At 40.1% G+C, this 22,240-nt stretch overlaps 1 protein-coding gene across 1 annotated transcript in view; it reads right to left on the bottom strand.

Moving 5' to 3' along the window:
• The window catches only part of setbp1 (SET binding protein 1), a 129,224-nt gene extending 107,909 nt beyond the window's left edge, over positions 1-21,315 (bottom strand). Inside the window, exon 1 of the mRNA XM_061906373.1 lies at positions 20,670-21,315. The gene's annotated coding sequence lies outside the window, so the exon portion shown is untranslated. The remainder of the gene's footprint in view (positions 1-20,669) is intronic.
• Between the last annotated feature and the right edge of the window lie 925 nt (positions 21,316-22,240).

The raw sequence follows: 22,240 nt of genomic DNA, 5'->3' as shown, positions 1-22,240 counted from the left end.
AGGGACAGATATTGTACGTTTTTAACTTCCTTTTGCTTCTTTTCATTCAAATTTGACTTTAATGTCATGTTGATTGATTTGTTGTTATGGTATTCATTTTTTTTTTTTAATTAATGAAATAAATAAATAAACTGAACTGAAGTCATTGTGCTAAAGTGGAAGGTTGCAGCGCATCCCTGCCACACTCACTGGATTACAGATATTCTTTATTTCCTTAAATTGGATAAAAAATTAGGCTGACATTTAACGGTTGTTATGTGAAGCTTCAGGAAGTATGGGATTGATATGTAAAGTAATTTAACCCCAACTGAAAAGTGATTGAAAGGTAGATAATTGATGAGCCTTTTGTCTGCTTTTGTGTATTGCTGCAGCGTGTTGAAGAGAGCAGTAGTCTGTGGCTTCATGTTAATATTTACCTGTACTTATTTGACTGATGCATGTTTTTTTTGTTTTGTTTTTTTATTTATTCTAATTTGTTATTTTATTTTATATAAGATTTTTGAAGGTTACTTGTTTAGGGGCAAATACAATTTGACATGTGTTTAATTGTATTTCCGGATTGTATATGTCAAAAAGTCAATGAACAAATGTTAAAAAAAAAAAAAAAAATTAAAATTTGACAGTAAGATGCATCTCTCCACAGTGTGAAGCGGCTTCTATTTTTCCATGGCAGAAAATAAACTAAGTTTTTCTTCCACGTAACATTATCACTGGAGGACTAGAGGAAAAGGAATGGCTACACACAATGACAAAGCTTCAATGTAAATAGCGGTGGTTGATCCAGGTGTCTATACTATCTATACCTAGTGTAATATCAGTATATTAATGATACCAAGGTGATAAGATCGATATTTTTCTTTTTCTCGTTCTTAATATTTAAAAATAGTTTTTTGGGGTCGTTTTTGTTATTTTTTTACAAAACGTAGGGACTAAGTGTTTGGATACACAAAAGCTTTCCAGGTGTCTATACTATCTATACCTAGTGTAATATCAGTATATTAATGATACCAAGGTGATGAGATCGATATTTTTCTTTTTCTCGTTCTTAATATTTAAAAATAGTTTTTTGGGGTCGTTTTTGTTATTTTTTACAAAACGTAGGGACTAAGTCTTTGGATACACAAAAGCTTTCCAGGTGTCTATACTATCTATACCTAGTGTAATATCAGTATATTAATGATACCAAGGTGATAAGATCGATATTTTTCTTTTTCTCGTTCTTAATATTTAAAAATAGTTTTTTGGGGTCGTTTTTGTTATTTTTTACAAAACGTAGGGACTAAGTCTTTGGATAGACAAAAGCTTTGAGGGGAAAACCGCATATGATTTAAATGGGAGCTAATCATAGTTTTTGCTTTTGTTTAGTTATTGTGTACAAGCCACTTCATTAAAAAAAATTTATGTAACATTCAATACAACACATTTAATACATTATCTAATTTACAAGAATAATAGCAAATCCTACATTTAATAAAACATACTTCATAAAAATGTGGCAATGTGTTTACTTACTTGTTCTAAAACATTTTTAGTCCTATAAAAGTATTGGATTGGGTGTCATGTTTTCATATGACAGTTTGGACTTAATTATTAGTTACCTTAGTTTCTGTACAATTTCCTGTCCAGCGCTATTATTTTTGTTTTCCAATTCCTGTTTTCCTCCGCCTCTTCTCTTGTTTGAGCACTGGCTCCCTAACCTGTCCCTGATTGCCAATCTTTATGCTTTTCATCTTTGAACTCGACTAGTTCATGTTTGCTTGGTTAGCTTTCCCTTTTCCTGTGCAATTCCCTGCTGCACTATTTCTCTTTTTTATTTTTTTTTATTTAATTTTCTTATGAATACTTTTTACCTACACCTTGCCTGCCGTCTTTGCATCCTGGGGTCCAGACCAACGACAATCAACACAGAAACAAAACAAAAAAATTGTATTGGGAAACAAAAATGTTGATAGGGACATTCCTACGAGCAATTGTGGGGGAAATTAAATGCAATGCATGGTTGCAGCCAGCAGAGGCACTGTGGAGTCGGTCTCTCTTTTTTCTTTTTTTTTTACAGCATGATGTCAGCCTACATCTAGGTACAACTCCATCGGGCAGCATTTTCTGATCAGCACAACACCTCGATGCAAACAGGAGAGCGGTATTTCCATCCCATGATTGTTCATTTCCATCACAGTCGAGCAAAGGGATGTTGTCAAATGCCCACCTGCAGATCAGGATGTTATAAACTGTGCTATAAATGTTCAAAGCTGTGCTATAGGGGTTGGGCATGTACGCTTTCCCGCTTGGAGAAAGGGAGAAGGAACGGCGTATGACTCGGTTGGCAGCAGTTCGTCGGACAGCTATAACATTTGATAATATTTATTCTTCTTGGGGCGGCATAGTTCGGCATAGCAACTTGAGGGTTCCAGGTTCGATCCCCGTAACCACCATCCTAGTCACTGCCGTTATGTCATTGGACAAGACACTTTACCCACCTGCTCTCAGTGGTTGAAATGTAACTTAGATAAATGGGTTGTATTTGTATTGCGCTTTTCTACCTTCGAGGTACTCAAAGCGCTTTGACACTACTTCCACATTTACCCATTCACACACACATTCACACACTGATGGAGGGAGCTGCCATGCAAGGCGCCAACCAGCACCCATCAGGAGCAAGGGTGAAGTGTCTTGCTCAGGACACAACGGACGTGACCAAGTTGGTACTAGGCGGGATTTGAACCAGGGACCCTCGGGTTGCGCACGGCCGTCCCTGATATTGGGTTTCACTATGTAAAAGTGCTTTGAGTCACTAGAGAAAAACGCTATATAAATATAATTCACTTCACTTCACTTAAGTTGAACACGTAATGTAATATAACCAGGCAGATCTGCATTACAGAAGCTTGTGCTACTGAAAATGTTACTACATCACACTTGCTTTGAACTTTTGTTTTATGTTAAAAGTTTTGTAATATTCAAATAACTTTTCATGGAAGTCATTTAAAGTTTATGATGAAAACCAATAATACGTGCAACTAAGGTTGTCCCGATACCAATATTTTGGAACCGGTACCAAAATGTATTTCGATACTTTTCGATGCTTTTCTCAACAAAGGGGACCACAAAAATGGTATCATTACCTGCATTTTATCAAAAACTCTTACGGTACATTAAACAAGTTTAGTATTGTACTTAAGCAAAATAGTGAACATACTAGACAATTTGTCTTTTATTATTAAGTAAACAAACAATGGCTCCTAATTTGACTGTTGACGTATGCAGTAACATACTGTGTCAGTTATCATTCTATTATTTTGTCAACATTAAGAAGGACAAGCAGTAGAAAATTGATTATTAATCTACTTGTTCATTTACTGTATCTGGTTATTTTTTGTTTTAACATGTTCTATCTACACTTCTGTTAAAATGTAATAAACCCCCATTAATTTGTTGTCCTTATACTTTACATTAGTTTTAGGCAATACTACACATGTTGGTATCCATCCAGTATCAAGTAGTTACAGGGTCATAAGTCAGTCATAACTGAATCCCTCATGTGTCCAGGGACATATTTCCTGAGTTTATAAAGATAATATAAATATTTTTAAAACAAAAAAAGATTTTGTGATGCTAGAAAGTTTTGATGTAATTATGGTAGTATCGATTAGATACGCTATTGTACTTGGTATCATTACAGTGGATGTCAGGTGTAGATCCACCCATGGCGTTTGTTTACATTGTGACGCCGGTGAGCTATTGTATCCTCCTACGGTGTGTAGTGAAGCATGTTTAGCTATTCCCCGTCCTGCAGGGATGATACTTCCGGGAAACATACTTTATCTGTCGCCATGGAGACACAGATTACTGATTTAAAAGTAGCTAAAACACTGCAGACTGCTGCTGGATGTTATCCGCCAGCTAGGTAGCCATGTTTTAAAGTATCTCTTCCTGAGGGCGTTTCAGTGTTATAGCTTCACCTTTATTGTTATTTTTAAAGCCAAAACAAGTTCATTCTCCCTTTTCTGACTACATACCGGGTCTGCCTGTAAGTACTCAGTGATTGTGCGCTGCCGAATATGCTACTCTGCTCGTAAAACCAGCAATGTCATGGCAAGACAAAGACGTGCAGTCATGCCAGTTTAAAAAAAAAGGGGCGGGGTAACCGGTACTTGTTAGAGGCGATATATTACCGACTATGATTCATCGGTATTGCAAACCCACGTGCAACTCAAATGTAAGCTAGGCAACAGCTATCCCCCGACGTGTAACATCACGTACCTGTGAGCATACGACAGTGTTGTCGTTTTCTGCCCCGAAAATTCCCAGGTCCTGCACCCATCCGTTCGTAAATTTACCATGACCTTCAAGGGACTTGTCAATTTTAAATTGATCACAAGTGTAGGCACTCACACCACTAATCAGGTAGGTAAACATCTCGCTGGGGCTATGAAGGAGTTCATCCAAATCATTGCTCCGTGTACTTTGTCGAATCAAATAAGGGTCTACATCAGATGTGTCAAACGTACGGCCCGCTGGCCAGATCAAGCCTACGAACGGGAAATATCAGATGAGTTTGTTAAGTATAAAAATTACCCAAAATTTTTGAATGAAAGAAACTGCTGTTCTAAATGTGTCCACTTGATGCCACAATAGCAATTCTTTGCATCTTTGAAGATGATGCTACATATGTAAAAAAAAAAATAAACCACATGATGTTAGTGCACCAGTAGATGAAAATGATCAAACAACATAAATAACATCCTGTAATTTGATTTTGATATATTTTTTTTTTATCTTGATGGATTGAAAATGAACACTGATGAGTTGACTGACGAACAATATCACATCATTTATTCGGAAAGTACAAATAACGATAAATAAAGGTAGAATACTAATAACTGCAACATGTAAGTGTAAAAAAAACAACGTTATAATTTGTCCATTTTTAGAATGTGTTCGTTCTATTTTTAAACAAAGAAAACAATCTGAAGTTGTCTTTCTTTATAAGTTATCGTGCCGTGATTTTACCAGTAGGGCTGGGCGATATGGCCTTTTTTAATATCTTGATATTTTTAGGCCATATCGCGACACACGATATACAGTGGGGCAAAAAAGTATTTAGTCAGCCACCGATTGTGCAATTTCTCCCACTTAAAATGATGACAGAGATCTGTAATTTTCATCATGGGTACACTGCAACTGTGAGAGACAAAATGTGGGGAAAAAATCCAGGAATTCTCATTGTAAGAATTTTGAAGAATTTATTTGTAAATTATGGTGGAAAATAAGTATTTGGTCAACCATTCAAAGCTCTCACTGATGGAAGGAGGTTTTGGCTCAAAATCTCATGGCCCCATTCATTCTTTCCTTAACACGGATCAATCGTCCTGTCCCCTTAGCAGAAAAACAGCCCCAAAGCATGATGTTTCCACCCCCATGCTTCACAGTAGTTGTGGTGTTCTTGGGATGCAACTCCGTATTCTTCTTCTTCCAAACACGACGAGTGGAGTTTATACCAAAAAGTTCTATTTTGGTTTCATCTGACAGCATGACATTCTCCCAATCTTCTGCTGTATCATCCATGTATCCATTTTGGTATGAATTCCTGGATTTTTTTTTTGTTCACATTCTGTCTCTCACAGTTAGAGTGTACCTATGATGAAAATTACAGACCTCTGTCATCATTTTAAGTGGGAGAACTTGCACAATCGGTGGCTGACTAAATACTTTTTTGCCCCACTATATATCTCCATATTTTGCCTTGGACTTGAATGAACACTTGATACATATAATCACAGCAGTATGATGATTCTATGTGTCTACATTAAAACATTCTTCTTCATACTGCATTCATATATGCTACTTTTAAACTTTCATCCAGAGAAGGAAATCATAACTAAGTCAATTGACCAAAACTGTATTTATTAAACAGTTATTAAGCAGTGGCACAAACGTTCATGTCATTTTCAAAACAGAAAGTGCAAGATTGTCAGAGACAGTTTAAGTGTCAAATAAAAATTAGCTGCATCATAGGAAATCAAAAAGTGTTCGTCCTTCGCTATGTGGTAGGTTACTACGGATGTTATCAAATTATATTTATTTCAGACGGTGTTGATATGGAAATGTTTGCCTCGGCATTTTGATGGTGTGGGCGTGTGGCACCGAATGGAGGTGTTGACGTTCGAAGTAAGTGCTTTTCATTCTCTAGCAGGCGACTTTTCAAATAATGCTACATATTAGCAGTAATGCTACTTTTTATAGCAACGCTCGTGCAGCATTCTTGACTTATTACGGTTGTCTGTTCAACATATTCCCACTTGAAGCCGAACCACCACCAGACGATAGACCCCCTGATGTTTTTCTTGGGAATTAATTCTTCCTTCATTTGCACCTTCTTTCTCTCGTATTACCACTCGCACGGCTCTGCTAGCATCACAGCTAACGTTACCCATGCTGCTATCTCTCTTCTCCACGAGGGCGTATACGTATGTGATGTATGACGTGACAGTATGTGACGTATGTAAGTAGGTGCGCTTACTGTCTGTGAGAAGGAGAGACAGGAAAGAGCGAGGAGAGCAACTGCATGAGAACGTATACTCGAATATCACGATATAGTAATTTTCTATATCGCACAGAGACAAACCCGCGATAAACCATGTATATCGATATATCGCCCAGCCCTATTTACCAGTACGGCCCACTTAGGAGTAGATTCTTCTCCATCAATTAATCAATCAATCAATCAATGATTATTTATACAGTATAGCCCTAAATCACTAGCGTCTCAAAGGGCTGCACAAACCACAATACAAACCACAACGACATCCTCGGTAGAGCCCACATAAGAGCAAGGAAAACTCACACCCAGTGGGACGTCGGTGACAATGATGACTATGAGAAACCTTGTAGAGGACCGCCAATGTGGGCAACCCCCTCCCCCTCTAGGGGAACCGAAAACATTGGATGTCGAGCGGGTCTAACATGATACTGTGAAAGTTCAATCCATAGTGGATCCAACACAACCGTGAGAGTCCAGCCCAAAGGGGATTTAACACAGCAGAGAGAGTCCCGTCCACAGTGGAGCCACCCACCAGGAAACCAACCCAAGCGGAGGTGGATCAGCAGCGCTGAGATGTCCCAGTCGATACACAGGTGAATGGTCCATTCTGGGTCCCGGCTCTGGATGAGCACTCCATCCTGGGTCCTGACCCCGGACGAGCGGTCCATCCTGGGTCCCGACTCCGGACGAGCGGTCCATCCTGGGTCCCGACTCAGGTCAGCCAGCACCTCATCCATGGCCACCGGAGCGGCCCCCCTCCAGTACGACAGAGTTTGGCCCCCGATCTAAAATGAGTTTGAAAACCCTGGTCTACATCGTTAATCATTGCAGTTTTCTCTACATTCCAATGTTGTGCCTCGTTCCTTAGTGTTTCCCTGTTCTTTTGTTACACTCCATTTCCCCACTAATGCTGAGAGAAGTGGTAACTGTTTACATTTGGGGGTATTTCTAAAATGCCGGCCACACCACCCAGCATGCTTAGCGGCTCCCACTCCCTACCCTGTGTAGCACCATCCGCAGCTTACCGCCCCGCGCCAGCAGGTGAACGCTAACGTTTGAACAGCAGCAGAAGCCACAAAATGGCTGTCAGCAAAAACACCTCTGCTTCTCTCCAACTGTCTTCCTCCTCCTTCTCCTCCTCCTCACTCTGTTCATTTGCCTCTCCTCAGTGCTACCTCACCCCTTCTACCGCCCCTCTCTCGCCATGCGAGCGGTGCCAAAAGGTGATCCGGCGCTGATATTCCGCTAAAAGAACCTGCCAACACTCAGATTTGTCCTTGGGTACCATTCATATTCCCTCCTCCCTCTCCCTTTTCCTTGTGATCCTATTTCCACCCAGCTCAGATGGGGATGCACCTTATTGATTCCTCATGCTTTGATTTTAATATTGCATGGAAGCCTCATTATCTAAAATGGATTTATTCTGGTTGGGTCTTTTAAAGCCGCAACATGCTGCTATAGTTTTACCTGTTGACACAAGGATCCCATTTAGTTCCACCTCTTTACAAGCATCTCTCTTCATACGTCCGTCATCCTTATTTTTCCAGACGTCCATTGGCAGTGCTTCCACCCCACATATCCTACAGACCCGACCAATTTTCCACACGTTCCCCAGCTAATTCAGGCGTGTCTATTTATCTTCCAGGGCTGAGGTTGGCGGGGGCCGCTGACAGCCGCTGCTTACTTGCTTTTCCCTCCCGAGCCTCACCTGCAGACGTACAGTATAACGCAGCAAATCACTGGAAGCTGCACCGTGTGAGAGGCCACATGAAACCCTTCTGGATCGGTGATGAACGACGCCTCAGAAGGAGGCCAATGAAAACCAAACAGAGCATCTCCACTTCTAATAAAACGAGTAGCAATCACATATTTGCGCAAAAATCCATACCAATTTCATTTAAAGAGTCCGGGAGAGCGGCACGGCCATGTGCTTTCATGTGCCCCATGACTGATGCTATAGGTGGGGATAAAAGATACGACAGTTCATCATTGTACATTTGGGACTATGGTCACACTCAAAAGTGCTGTTCTGGCTTTTACAACCAAAAAAGTCCCTCTAATGCAGGGGTCGGCAACCCAAAATGTTGAAAGAGCCATATTGGACCAAAAATACAAAAACAAATCTGTCTGGAGCCGCAAAAAATTAAAAGCCATATAACATACAGATAGTGTGTCATGAGATATAAATTGAATTAAAAGGACTTAAAGGAAACTAAATGAGCTCAAATATAGCTACAAATGAGGCTTAATGATGCAATATGTACATACAGCTAACCTAAATAGCATGCTAGCATCGATTAGCTTGCAGTCATGCAGCGACCAAATATGTCTGATTAGCACACTCCACATAAGTCAATAACATCAACAAAACTCACCTTTGTGCATTCACGCATAACGTCATAAGTTTGGTGGACAAAATGAGACAGAAAAAGAAGTGGCATAAATCACGTCTTAGAAAGTTGGAGAAAGTTATACACGTAAACAAGCCACGGTGAGTTCAAGGACCGCCAAAATTAGTAGGACAAAACGGCGCTCGCCAAATACTCGAATCAGTGATCACTGATTTATATTAAACATGCTTCAAAGCATGTTTAATACAAACATTGTGCTTTATACCAATTAGGGAGGTTTGTGTCACTTTTGTCCTCCTACAGAAACCAAATTAAAACAAAAAATATGTTTTTTTTCCCCTCATCATTTCCATTTTTCATATATTTTTGAAAAACCTCCAGAGAGCCACTAGGGCGGCGCTAAAGAGCCGCATGCGGCTCCAGAACCGCGGGTTGCCGACCCCTGCTCTAATGCCAACAACATTGACACTTATTTCAGAAGCTGCGGACCTGAAAATTATATCTACAGGTATTTTTCGGACTATAAGAATCAGAATCAGAAGAGTTTTTATTGCCATTGTTTGAGAACGGGTTCACTAACTAGGAATTTTACTTGGCGCAATCGTGCAAGATAAAACACATAACACAGAATAGAATAACATGAGCTGTAACTGAGCTATCAGATCTTGTTATTGTTCATCTGCCTGATGGCCGAGGGGAAAAAACTGTTTAGGTGGCGGGAGATGTGGGTCTGAATGGACCGTAGACTCCTGCCTGAGGCTATTCATGTTGTTGCTATCCTTCTTTGCGTGAACATTGTTGATTGTCATGTCATGTAGGGATGTACTTTGTGGACGCCGTAAGTTTTTGCTGTCGTCCAGCATTCTGTTTCTCTTTACTTTTGTAGCCAGTTTAGTTTTACTTTCGTTTTGCAAAGCCATTGACTTTTCCTTTCCCTTTTGTTAATTTGTGGTTTAAGCATTACATACCTTTTTACCTTCACACTGCCTCCCACTGTGGTCTGCATATTGGGATCACAACAAATCCTTCTCGTCACACCCATACACAATCCGAATTATACAAAGCAATTAACTACCTGCTGCCACCTACTGACATTGAGTATTACGTGGTTACCCTGCCGAGCTCTACACAGCACAGACACTAAGCAACGGCACATTATATGCAGGTTACAATTATTGATTTGGAGCAAATTACCTGGAGTTGCATAATTTCCCTAATGTACGGCATAATTCTGATTGTGCTTACCGACCTCAAAGCTATTATATTTGCTACATGGTTTAATGATAAGTGTGACAGTCACACATAAGAGATACGCCAGTAAACAACACCAAAACGTTAAATACCAAAGACTATAAAAATGGGACCAAATACCTCCCTGCTTGGCAGTCAGCATTAAGGGTTGAAATTGGGGGTTAAATAACCAAAATGATTCCCGAGCGCTTTCACCGCTGCTGCTCACTGCTCCCCTTACCTCCCAGGGGGTGGAACAAGGGAATGGGTCAAATTGGGGCTGGGCGATATATCGAATATACTCGATATATCGCGTGTTTGTCTCTGTGCGATGTAGAAAATGACTAATGACTATTTCGTGAGTATTCAAGTATAAGTTGCGTTTAGCTGCGAGCATTACACTACAGGCTTTTCTCACTCTTTTTGTCTCTCCTTCTCACTGAGACATAAAACAAGTGCACCTTGTTACATACTTCACAAACTGTCGCGCATGCAACGTCAGTTAGCTGTGGCAGGTGGTGCATTGGGAGCGGTGCGAGTGGTAATACGAGAGAAAGAAGGTGCGAATCTGGTAACAAATGGAGGAAGAATTAATAATTCCCAAGAAAAACAGCATGAAAGTTTAAAATTATCATATATTAATGGAGTGTGAACAAGATTTTTTTAATGTAGACACAGACTCACCATTCTGGTGTAATTATATGCATCACATGTTAATTCAAGGCCAAGGCAACATATCGAGATATATATCATGTATCGTCACATGGCCTAAAAATATTGAGACATTAATAAAAGGCCATATGGCCCAGCCCTTGGTCAAACACATAGTAATTTCACCACACAGAGTGTGGTGTGACTTTCAGTGGTACTTTAACTTTTTAACTTTAAATGTTTCATTGAGAATATATAGAACATTACACACGGCGCTCAAAAATCTGTCAAAATGTTTTTAGTACAACTTCGGTAAGCTACAAAGCCACACTGCTTATATGGTTGGCGCATTAAGCATACAAAGTTTGTACGAGTGTTATTAAGGTGTGTATAAGGACTGCAAAATGTCACATATTAGTAGACATTATCTGGTGTTTTGTTTTGCAATATTATGCAAAACCAACTTTTCTTTCCTTCTGGTACCTGCTGATCTGTATTTGGTATTTGCATAAGTACTGAAAATTTGCGGGGATCCGCCATTACAGTCCATTCCGACATCATAGTTATTAGCTTCTTCTTTTTCTCTATCTTCTTGTTATGTGGCATTCATCCTCCGCTGTTGCCATTTCTAATATAAAGTAGCGTAAAGTTCTTACTTATATAGTAGTAGACTAGATATCAAAGCGCTAAAAACTGTAGTGGGATTACATAATTCACCCACGGAACTGTAGTTATTAGACAGTTCCAGTCGGTCACGATACACATTTCCGGCGTTGTTATTGCACTAGTGAGCCATGGATGAGAAAATTCTGCTCCGTTGTTCATTCAAGCAAAGTCTGAATTTCACTAAAACGGTTAGCTTCATCTTTTGACACTTCTTCCACTCCCGTCCTTGCATGCTACACCGCTACAACAAAGATGATGGGGAGAAGACGCTGTCGAAGGTGAGCCACGTAAATAAGACCGCCCACAAAAACGGTGCATCCTGAAGAGACTGTCAGAAAGCGACTTGAAAATTATCTGTAAAACATAATGTATGCAACACTTTGACCAAAGAACCACCATCGCATATGTTGACCACAAAATAGTGTTTTAAATTCAGAAAAATAATATAATATTACTCCTTTAACCGGGTGCGTCTTTTGTATGCGCCCTTATAATCGGGTGCGCCCTATGGTCCAGAAAATACGGAAATGATTTTAGGCTTTATTTCAAAACAATATTTTGGAACACCCACTTTTTAGCTCCAAAATGTGGGCGGGCCTGCTGACGTCACCTACGGCACACTGGAGACAAATTGCGTAGCATGCGTTTTGGTAACATCTTCATGCTGAATCACTATAATTTTGCGCATAATTTGAAGGAATTATCAAATATGGCTGCCAGATTCATAGTTGCAGGTTGCAGCGATACAACTGAAGAAGTTAGCCTGCGTACATTTCCAAATGATGGGAATATGAGGAAAGTATGCACCTCGAGAGTGTATTTTTGCAGTGCTCATTTTAATGATTTTGACTATGAAGAAGGGTATTGGTCAGAATTTGGACGGAAAGCAATTTAAAGTACCAGTAAAGTGGAAAAACAAGTTGACTTTATATACTTAATTGTGTTTAATTGTAGGGCTGGGCGATATATCGATATGTACGATATATCGCGGGTTTGTCTCTGTGCGATATAGAAAATTACTATATCGTAATATTCGAGTATACGTTCTCACGCAGTTGCTTTTATCTGCGGGCATTGCACTACAGGCTCTTCTCACTCCTTCTTGTCTCTTCTTCTCACAGACAAGCAGGCGCACAAACTTACACACGTCACGTCATATGTCACATACGTATACGCCCTCGCCCAGCAGAGAGGTAGCAGACTGGGTAACGTTAGCTGTGATGCCAACGTAGCCGTACGAGTCATAATACGAGAGAAAGAAGGTGCGAATCTGGAAACAAATGAAGGAAGACTTAATTCCCAATAAAAACAGCAGGGGGTCCATCGTCTGGCGGTGGTTCGGCTTCAAGTGGGAATATGTCGAACAGACAACCGTAATTTGTCAAGTGTGGGGCACAAGCGTTGCTATAAAAAGTAGCATAACTGCTAATATGTAGCATCATTTGAAAAGTCACTCGCTAGAGAATGAAAATAATTTAATAACGTCTGTAGTAACCTACCACATAGTGAAGGACGAATACTATTTGATTTCCTATTATGCAGCTCATTTTTATTTGACACTTAAAAGGTCTCTGACAATCTTGCACTTTCTGTTTTGGAAATGACATGAATGTTTTGCCACTGCTTAATAACTTTAATAAATACACTTTTGGACAATTGACTTAGTTGTGATTTCCCTCTCTGCATGAAAGTTTAAAATTTGCATATATGAATGCAGTATGAAGAAAAAAAATGTAATGTGTACACATAGAATCATCATACTGCTGTGATTATATGCATCAAGTGTTCATTCAGGGCCAAGGCAAAATATCGTTATATATATCGTATATCGCGATATGGCCTAAAAGTTTCGAGATATTAAAAAAAGGCCATATAGCCCAGCCCTATTTCATTGTATCCATTAAACCATGTATTTACAATCCGCAAAATATGGGAAAAAAATGTCTAAACATCACAAAATGCCACAAATTTTGAACATTCCGCTCCGAATATCTTCGCAATTTCTGACCTATTTAATCAGATCAGTCATAATGGAAATACACAAAAATTGAAAAGAAATGTGATGTTTATTAAACAGTACCAATGATTGTCACACACACTAAGTGTGGTGAAATTTGTCCTCTGCATTTGACCCATCCCCTTGTTCACCCACTGGGAGGTGAGGGGAGCAGTGAGCAGCAGCGGTGGCCGCGCCTGGGAATCATTTTGTTGATTCAACCCCCAATTCCAACACTTGATGCTGAGTGCCGAGCAGGGAGGTAATGGGTCCCATTTTTATAGTTTTTGGTATGACTCAGCTGGGGTTTGAACTCACAACCTACCGATCTCAGAGCGGACACTCTAATCACTGATTGAGGGTTGTCTGTTGTGCCCATTATATCCTCTTTAAAAAACATTCACAAACCGCCCACAATATTCCCATTTACATGTTGTGACCTGAAAATTAACCAAATATAAACAATATTGTTATTGTAAGCGCAAACGCAGACAGCGTATTTTAGTGGCGCATTGATGGCAGTGCACTAATGCTAGCTTGCGCTGTTGCTGTTGACACACAAATTTTGCTTCATCTCAAACATGCTAAAATTAAATTCCAGATTATAATTCATGCATCTCTCAGCTGGTAGTAGACACATGTGGCCATGAACCGAGAGGTTGGTCGACATTGACATCTCCCGAGATGGTGAAAAAAGACGCTAGTTGCTGCACTTTTTTCAACCCTTCGTGAGAATTGTAATTGAGTCTTCATCCAAACGGGATTATGTGAGCATTCTTTCGGTCGACATCCCAGCAAGAGTAGACATTGTACATTAAGTGTTTGTTTTATTATGGTTTGTTATGGTTAATTTGTATATTTAGCACCTCGCGATGCTGTTGATGGTATAGCGTTTCTATCATTTAGCATTCAGCTTCTATGACTTATTGCTCATCATCAATTGAGTTTGGGCTCAAAAATATAAGGCTCTGGATCATTACTCTTCCAAAAGTAATCATTGTTGGCTCTCACAAAGTCTGCTTGATTAGCATTGTTGTTGATGAGGAAGGGATCTGTGGTTCCTAGCGCTACGTCACGTGACTGGAATCTCTGTGAGATTTTTACTATTTTGATCATATCTATTTATGCACAAACTTTGGAAGACTTTTGGTGTTATAAATCAGATATATATGATAATAGCTTCAATATAGAGGTGACTTGTTTTTCCACTCGGCTGGTACTTTAAACACTTAAGCCTAATGCAATCCCAAAAATCAGGAGAACCCTCTAGGAAAGACGGAGTTAGAATATGTGGGAAAACAGAGAATTTTTTTTTCAGAAAACACGAGAAAAAGAAGGTAAGGCACTTGTATTATATTTTGCGTTCGGTTCCAATGATGTTTTCCTCAAGATGCTTGAGGATGTGCTAAGAAACACAGGCTATAATGTCTATATAATCGACAATGCGCCTTATAACCCGGTGTGCCTAATGTACCTATTAATTATGGTTGTGCTTACTGACCTCGAACCAATTTTATTTGGTGCACAGTACGATGAAAAGTGTGATTGGTGGATGGCGGTCACACATAAGGGATAAGTGCGGACTGCAGATTGACGCCTGTTAAATAGCGAGTATCGGTAAGGAAGCAAGACTAAAACTTTGATGTTACATTTAGAATATAGAATGTTACACATGGTGCTCAAAAATATGTCCAAATGTTTCAGTACAACTTTGGTAAACTACAAAGCTGTACTGCTTGATGGATTGTTGGAGCATTACGGTTACCATAGTCAGGCGTACTGTGCTTCAACGTACAGGTATTAATATGGTGTGTGTATAAGGACCCTAAAATGGCACCTCTTAAGGGACATATTATTTGGCCTTTTGTTTAGCAATATTATGCAAAACCATTTTTTCTTGCCTATGTGTACCTGCTGATGTGTATTTCAGATCTGCGCAATGCTCGAAAATGTACATGCGCACGTACGTAGTCGATAAGCTCCTTCTTTTTCTCTACCCTCTTCTTGTGGGGCATTCATCCTCCGCTGATGCCATTTCTAATACAAAGTAACGTATAGTTCCAACCTAATCTGTCAGTAGCCTCGCCATAGAAGCGCCAAAATCTACTACAAAAGATGAAGACGCTCTCGAAGTGGGGCCACGTAAACAAGACCACCCACAAAAAAGCGCATCCTCAGAAAGCCGCTTGAAAATAGTCTGTAAAACATAATCTATGCAACATTTTGACCAAAGAACCACCATTACATGTTATGTAGACCACAAGGAAGTGTTTTAAATTTAGAAAAAAAAAATCCTAAGATGACCCCTTTGATGCGCCCTATAAACTAACAATAGATCTGAATAAACCCGTTCATCAACAGTGCGCCTTATCATCTGAAAAATACGGTAATCATGGCTCAGGCAACAACATCATGTAATCAAGGGATCAAACTAATAGTTTTACACATCTTTAGCCACACTGTCTGTGCGGGGAAATGGGATCTAGTTGGGTAGAAAACATCACACCAAGAGGGGCGGCATATCCAGTCCGGCGAAGGAAAGGGGGGTTTCATGTACAGTTAGTTATCTACCCATTACTCAATACCTAATTGATATTATGGGAAATGACTGGAAAATGAAAAGAGCATACAAATACATAAAGAGACCTTCCGTGTGAAATTTCAGTCATCAGGACTCTACCGGTCCTTTAAGAGCACCTGTATCGTTTTGTTACCCAAGAGTACAATAATTAGTGCTACATTAATGTAGATTATACCTTGAGGGCAGGAAATAAGACTCCACTGCCCTACATCCACTCCAGTAACAGAGCGTTGGAGGCAGTAGGTGAACAGCAGGGTCTCAGCGAGTCTACCATCAAAGTCTGCGCAACACCTGATCCAATTCCCCTAATTACTGAGGTATTACTGTGTAATAATAGATCAAGTGGGAGAACGTCACATTGTCAAGTGTATGACTTTCAATATGGTGAAACCTCTGTGGTTGAACACAAGTCCTTTAGGATGCGGGTGTGGGCTAAGAACTTTTTGAATAATGTGTAAGAAAAAGAAGTTAATACAGAGGTCCCTTGTTTATCACAAGAAACGGGTCCCAGGCCTGACTGTGATAAACAAATTTCAGCAAAGTGGGATTATTATTATTAATAAATTGAAAATTGTAATAGTTAAAGCATAAAAAAAAGTTTGCGACCTTTTAAACATTCTTAATATTATTAGAGCTTTCTAAGCATGACATAACATCTTTAACATTGTTTCATCCAAAATAGTAGCCTGGAGTGTGTTCTACTGTACACTACAGTACTCACCAGTAACCTGGATGATCCTCCAATCATCCATACGTCCATTTTCTACCGCTTGTCCCTTTTGGTTACTTGTTGTAAAACATGTTCAGTTCTATAATCTATTGTCAAAGTACCGGATTGTACTCAAATGACAGTTTGGACTTTAATATTAGTTACCTTGGTTTCTGTTTTGTTTCCTGTCCAATGCTCTTATTTTGAATTACATTTTCTGTTTGCTTTTATTTTGCCACTACTCCTCACATGTTCCTGTTTGCCAATTAGGGTGCTTTTTGGATCATCAGTGCTTTTTGCTTTTGTTTGCACCTACATGTGCATGGCTTTCCTTATACTTCCTGCGCAATATTTCTTGATTTTTGTAAATAAATACATTTCACCTGCCCTTCGCCTACCGTCTTTGCATCCTGAGGTCCAGATCAACACACAACTTCAACATGACATATGCAGTATCCTTGCGAACTGTTTTTTTTTTTTTTTTTTTATTCCTGTTTGGCATTCTAATATTTGTTTCCATTTTCTGTGTGCTTTCTTTTTGCCTCGACTTCTGAGTGCTGACTGCCTCACCTGTCCCTGATTGGCAATCAGGGCACACGTGTTACTGATTGCCAATCAGAATGCTTTTTGGATCATCTGTGCCTTTTTCTTTGCTTTGTACTTAATGTGCATAGCTTCCCCTATGCTTCCTGTGCACTAATTTTTATCAATATGTACATTTTACCTGTCCTTCACCTGCCGTCTCTGCATCTTGGTGTCCAAACCAACACACTACCTTAACATCACATAAGCCTCAAACAGCAGTCGTTTTTGCTTTGTATGTAAACTATGTTATTCTTCATGTGTTAGCCAATGCTTTGACTCTGATAACAAGCAACATTGTCATGATCTCTCATGGCAAATTATTAGTTTCTGGTATTTTGTTTTGTTTTATTTCCTGTCCAATGCTCCTAATTTTGTTTCCAGTACGTTTGTTTCCTTTTTGCCACTATTTCTGATTGTTGGGTCTCTCACCTGTCCCTAATTGCCAATCAGGACACACATGTATCTGGTTGCCAATGATAATGCTTTTTGGAAAATCTGTGCTTTTTTTCTTTGCTTTGTATGAAAACATGCATCGCTTTCCCTACGCTTCCTGTGCACTATTTCTTTATTTTTGTTAATAACTACATTTGCTTCGCCTGGCATCTCTGCATCCTGGGGTCCTGACCAACACACTAACTCAACATCACATATGCCTCAAGTAACAGTCTTTTCTGCTTTGTATGTAAACTATGTTATTCTCCATGTGTTAGCCAATGCTTTGACTTTGATAACAACAATGAGAATGCTTTTTGGATAGTCTGATGAGGTGGCGACTTGTCCTGGGTGTACCACGCCTACCGCCTGAACGCACCTTAGATAGGCTCCACCACGACCCGCCACCCCAAAAGGGACAAGCAGTAGAAAAATGGATGGATGTGCTTTGTTTTCACTTTGTATGAAAACATGCATCGCTTTCGCTACGCTTCCTGTGCACTATTTCAGTATTTTTGTCAATGACTACTATTCCGCCGCCTGCCATCTCTGCATCCTGGGGTCCAGACCAACACACTCCCTCAACATGACCTATGCCTCAAGCAGCAGTCTCCTGGCTTTGTATGTAAACAGTGTTATTCCTCTCACTTTTGGGATTGATGTTGCAAAAAAAGTTGCAAAAAGGCAAAGAAAAAGGGGCGGGAACGGCAAAGTTTGTACTGACTTTTTTCTTTATTTGAACATAAATGCGAGGTTGAATCCGGGTTTTTTTAACTTGAGGTGCATTCAACTTTAGAGGTCCCTTAAAGGTGAAAGTGCAGGTACTTGGTGGGTACGTAAAGTTAAAATACCAATGACTGTCACACACGCACTAGATGTGGCAAAATTACTCTCTGCATTTGACCCATCACCATTGATCACCCCCTGGGAGGTGAGGGGAGCAGTGGGCAGGAGTGGTGCCGCGCCCGGGAATCATTTTCGGTGATTTAACCCCCAATTCCAACCCTTTAATGCTGAGTGCCAAGCAGGGAGGTAATGGGCCCCATTTTTAGAGTATTTGGTATGAATACTATACTTGGTAGTATGCAGGTACTTGGTAAGTACATGGCAAGGTCTTAAGGTGACATTATCAATAAAAGCAGACATAACTCACGGCCTACCGATCTCAGGGCGGACACTCTCACTACTAGGCCACTGAGTAGCAAGGTCTTAAGGTGGCATTATCAATAAAAAGCAGACATAATTCAAACTTACAATATCAACATTTAAACATTGACTTTATTTAGAGGTAGGAGAAGGCCACTTACCCATGTCTAATATTGTCACACACTGAGCTCTGACGTGTAAATTATTCATCAAGATAATTTACAATCCATTTAGACACGTTTCACCCTAATCATTTTATTTTCTGGTATTTTGTTTTGCTTTACTTCCTGTCCAGTACTCCGAAATTTGTTTCCAGTACGTTTGTTTCCTTTTTGCCACTACTTCAGATCGTCGGGTCTCTCACCTGTCCTTGATTGGTAATTAGGACACGCATGTTCCCGGTTGCTATTGAAAATGCTTTTTAGATAACATGTGCTTTTTTTCTTTGCTTTGTACGAAAAACATGCATCGCTTTCCCTACGCTTCCTGTGCACCATTTCATTATTTTTTTTAATGACTACACTTTCTTCGCCTGCCTTATCTGCATCCTGGGGTCCAGACCAACACGCCACCTCAACATGACATATGCCTCAAGCTGCAGTCCCCTGGCTTTGTATGCAAACTATATTATTCCTTTCACTTTTTGGGATATGTGTTGCAAAAAGCCAAAGAAAAAGCGAATGCAAAGACCATAATCAATCGATGGACTGAATTCCTAATGGAATGTGTATAAGGGGATGAAACGGCAAAGTTTTCACTGACTTTTTTCTTAATTTCAACTGAAATGTGAGGTTAAATTTGTTTTGTTTTTTTCCTAACTTGAGGTGCATTCAACTTTAGAGGTCCCTTAAAGCTGAAAGTGCAGGTACTTGGTGGGTACATAGCAAGGTCTTAAGGTGGCATTATCAATAAAAGCAGACATAATTCAGATTAAACATTGACTGTATTTAGAGGTAGGAGAAGGCTACTTACCCATGTCTAATGCTGTCACACACTGGGCTCTGACGTGTAAATTATTCATCAAGATATTTTACAATCCATTTAGACATATTTTACCCTGTAAATATTAGTTTCTGGTATTTTGTTTTGCTTTACTTCCTTTCCAGTGCTCCTAATTTTGATTCCAGTACGTTTGTTTCCTTTTTGCCATTACTTCGGATCGTCGGGTCTCTCACCTGTTCCTGATTGGCAATTGGGACACGCATTTTCCCGGTTGCTAATCGAAATGCTTTTTGGATATTATGTGTTTATTTTTCTTTGTTTTGTATGAAAACGTGCATAGCTTTTCCTACGTTTCCAGTTTACCATTTCATTATTTGTTTTAATAACTACACTTTATTCACCTGCCATCTCTGCATCCTGGGGTCCAGACCAACACACCACCTCAACATGACATCTGCCTCAAGCTGCAGCCTCCTGGCTTTGTATGTAAACTATATTATTCTTTTCACTTTTTGGGATATGTGTTGCAAAAAGTTACAAAAAGCCAAAGAAAAAGCGAATGCAAAGACCATAATCAATCGATGGACTGAATTCCTCATAGCATGTGTATATGGGGAGGGAACGAGAAAGTTTGCACTGACTTTTTTCTTCATTTCAACTGAAATGTGAGGTTGAATTTGGATTTTTTTTCCTAACTTGAGGTGCATTCAACTTTAGAGGTCCCTTAAAGCTGAAAGTGCAGGTACTTGGTGGGTACATAGCAAGGCATTATCAATAAAAAGCAGACATAATTCAGATTAAACATTGACTGTATTTAGAGGTAGAAGAAGGCCACTTACCCATGTCTAATGTTGTCACACACTGGGCTCTGACGTGTAAATTATTCATCAAGATCATTTACAATCCATTTAGAGACGTTTCACACAGGCGACGGATGGGATGACAGCCTCCCGGGGAGCTGTCACGCGCTCCGGGGATACACTTATATGCTTTTTGACACAAAACCCCAGGAAAATGGCGTCAAGGTTGCATTGGAAAAGGAAAGAGAGAGAGAGAGAAAAAAATGTGCGAAGTGGGACTAGCAGCCGATGCGATGACAGAAAACAAGAATCCAATCAGAGACGTTTGCGTCCCAACTCCAAGCGGGCTCTGCGGCTTGGCTGGCCGGACACAGCGCCTGTCTGACCCCGGGCCGTCTAGCGGGATCCCGGCCAGTGAGTGACCGAGCGTCGCGGTGTAAAAAAAAAAAAAAAAATCCCTCGCGAAATCCAAGACGCGGCGTTAAAAAAAAAAAAAAGGTTGCTAGCCGGAACAAGCACGCATCCGTCTGCCAGGGAGCGCCACGTTCAGGACCGAGGAGAGAACACGGTAGACCGGGGAGATTTTACGATGCCTTTGCCCGCTCTGCACTTTCTCGCTGCTGCTCTGCTCTGCGTTGCCGATGCGTGAATGTCAGAAGCCCGAGCTTGTTGTCTAGCAATGATCTCACCGGCGCAGAGGAAGAGGAGGAGCGACATCGCCCCCATCTGGCAACCGCTCGCACTGCGCGCCGTCTTGGGGTCGGCCGTGAGTGGCCGTGCCAGCGGCCTGAGGGTTCCTGGTCCGATCCCCGCCTTCTACCAACCTCGTCACGTCCGTTTTGTCCTTGAGCAAGACACTTCACCCTTGCCTCTGATGGGTCGTGGTTAGGTCCTTGCACCCATCAGTGTGTGAATGGGTGAATGGCATGACCTGGGCATGACGTCAAAGTAGGATGACCATATTCTGAAATCCCAAAAAGAGGACACATATATGCGTGCCAAGGCGTGCCAATGATACTCGAACTTGCTTTATAAATAATATATTTATTTAAATAAAGCATTTTTTCTTCTCTGTTGACTGCTGTGTTGGCGCTAGGGATTTTTAAAATGGGGTCCCAGGGACCCCATCAAGTCATAAAAATGGGGTCACACAGTAAATTTTTGGGGTCCTACTTTTTTGTAAGCATTTTGAAAACAAATGATAAACGTATTCATTTGGGATGTGGGAAAAAATCAATTCGAATACGAATCGAATCGAATACGTTGTGTGATTCAAAATCGATTCTCATTTTTAAAAAATATTTTTTATTTTTATTTATTTTTTTATTTTTAATCAATCCAACAAAACAAACCATAGCAATGCAATCCAATTCCAAAACCAAACCTGACCCAGCAACACTCAGAACTGCAATAAACAGAGCAATTGAGAGGAGACACAAACACGACACAGAACAAACCAAAAGTAGTGAAACAAAAAATGAATATTATCAACAAAAGTATCAATATTAGTTATAATTTCAGCATAGCAGTGATTAAAAATCCCTCATTGACATTATCATTAGACATTTATAAAAATAAAAATAAAAATAACAATAGTGTCACAGTGGCTT

This window comes from Nerophis ophidion, linkage group LG07 (genome assembly GCF_033978795.1).
Source record: "Nerophis ophidion isolate RoL-2023_Sa linkage group LG07, RoL_Noph_v1.0, whole genome shotgun sequence".
NCBI lineage: Eukaryota > Metazoa > Chordata > Actinopteri > Syngnathiformes > Syngnathidae > Nerophis > Nerophis ophidion.
This window is presented reverse-complemented; position numbering and strand designations above follow the sequence as displayed.